Raw genomic sequence first — 1,809 nt, 5'->3', positions numbered from 1 at the left:
GTAGAAAGTGTAGCAACCTTGTGGATTTTGCAACAGAGTTGTGATACCTGTGGAGGGTGTGTCATACCCTATGAACTTCGCTGGAGAGGTGTACTTCGTTGTGGAGGGGTATCACCCTTGAATTTTCTTAAGAGGTGTACTTCGTTGTGGAGGGGTACCACCTTTGATTTCGCTTAAGAGGTGTACTTCACTGTGGAGGGGTATCACCTTTGATTTTGCTGAAGAGGTGTACTTCGCTGTGGAGGGGTACCACCTTTGATTTCGCTTAAGAGGTGTACTTCACTGTGGAGGGGTATCACCTTTGATTTTGCTTAAGAGGTGTACTTCGCTGTGGAGGGGTACCACCTTAAATTTTTCCTCAAGAGGTGTACTTCGCTGTGGAGGGGTATCACCTTGTCCTTTGTTTTTCAAATTGATCTTCTTATAGTTCTTAATTTAGAGTCGTCTCTGCATTTTGTGCCATGTTTTATGTGAGACCCTTATTCCTCTGTTGAATTTTCTCGCCGATGTACCGTTTGAACTGATTTCCAACGAAATCATGAAATCCTTTGGTGTTAGGATGAAAACTAAGCCTGGGTGTCAGGATGAAAATTGGACCTTTATGCCAGGATGAAAACTGGGCTTTGGCGCCAAGATGAAAAGTAGCCTTTGACAAGCTCAAAATAGATACTTCTTTAATTAAACTTCTTACAGCTCTGGACTTTTGTTGATGTACCGATGTATGGGCGAAAATTCGTGTGATACCCTTGCTCACCTTTTGTTTTTGTTTTGAACTTTCTCATCGATGTATCATTTGAACTCCTTCCGACGAAATCATGAATATGTTCTGGATGTTCGCGATGCATGATGTGTCATGTTTTTCTTCTCTTCTTCTTTAAATCCTTTGGTGCCAGGATGAAAACTGGGCTTGGATGCTAGGATGAAAAATGGGCTCTTTTTTTGAATTCTTTGGTGCCAGTATGAAAACTGGTCTCTTAATTGAAATTAATTTTCGGCCAAGTTCGAAATCCAAATAGCCAAACCCAGATGTTGTTGTCCGTAGGTTCTTTCTAGCTCCCTCATATTTGCAATTTATTTAGCATATTATCTATGCGAACATAAATTCTGCTAATTTTGTCCTTGAACAAATTTCATCCTCATATGAAGATCTTGTTGCTCTTTTCGCATGGCCAACTATGAAAAATTCTAAAGAGAATATTAGAAGGTTTATTCATTCACCTTTTCTTCAAACACGAGGTCACTCAATGTTGAAGACCTATTCTGGCAGCTTTAAACAATGCTAACATGCATTTCCCTGCCATCCATTGTAAATATCTCATTCACTTTGAGAGTGNCTATGTTTGCCTCTCCAAGCTGTAAAACCTCAGGATTGGGTTGGTTGTCAAATCTTAAAGAGGTAACGTCAGACTTCCCATCCTTGAAACTTGGTGGAACTGGTCCATGAGTCACTTCACAGTAGAGATTGCAGTCTGTAAAATCTTTGAATTCATCGTCATAAAGTTGAGTTGACCAGTGCAATTGTTTTACCTCCAATGAACATAAATTCAAAAACAAGTAATTGCTTCAAACACAGTTCCATCCTAAACATCTGAACCAAATCCTCAGCAAAAATAAAATGTAAATACTGGAATTACACAACCATCTCCAGCATCTCCAAAGTCACTCTGGTCATGTCCTTATAACACAACAATAATTTGCTCCTTTCCAGCTNTTGCCGCTTAAATAGCTTCAAACATGCTCTTTTTCAAATCTTGCTTCTACCTTTGGGAGAGATGAGAATTAACGAGAGCAATTGCATGAGATCTTCCT

At 39.6% G+C, this 1,809-nt stretch overlaps 1 pseudogene; it reads right to left on the bottom strand.

Annotated features, from left to right (window-relative positions):
• Nucleotides 1–1,269: 1,269 nt before the first annotated feature.
• The window catches only part of LOC111242706, a 4,530-nt pseudogene continuing 3,990 nt past the window's right edge, over nucleotides 1,270–1,809 (bottom strand).

Source organism: Vigna radiata, chromosome 10, assembly GCF_000741045.1.
Source record: "Vigna radiata var. radiata cultivar VC1973A chromosome 10, Vradiata_ver6, whole genome shotgun sequence".
Classification (NCBI taxonomy): Eukaryota; Viridiplantae; Streptophyta; class Magnoliopsida; order Fabales; family Fabaceae; genus Vigna; species Vigna radiata.
Note: the sequence above shows the minus strand (reverse complement) of the source record. Positions and strands in the feature narration are given on the sequence as shown.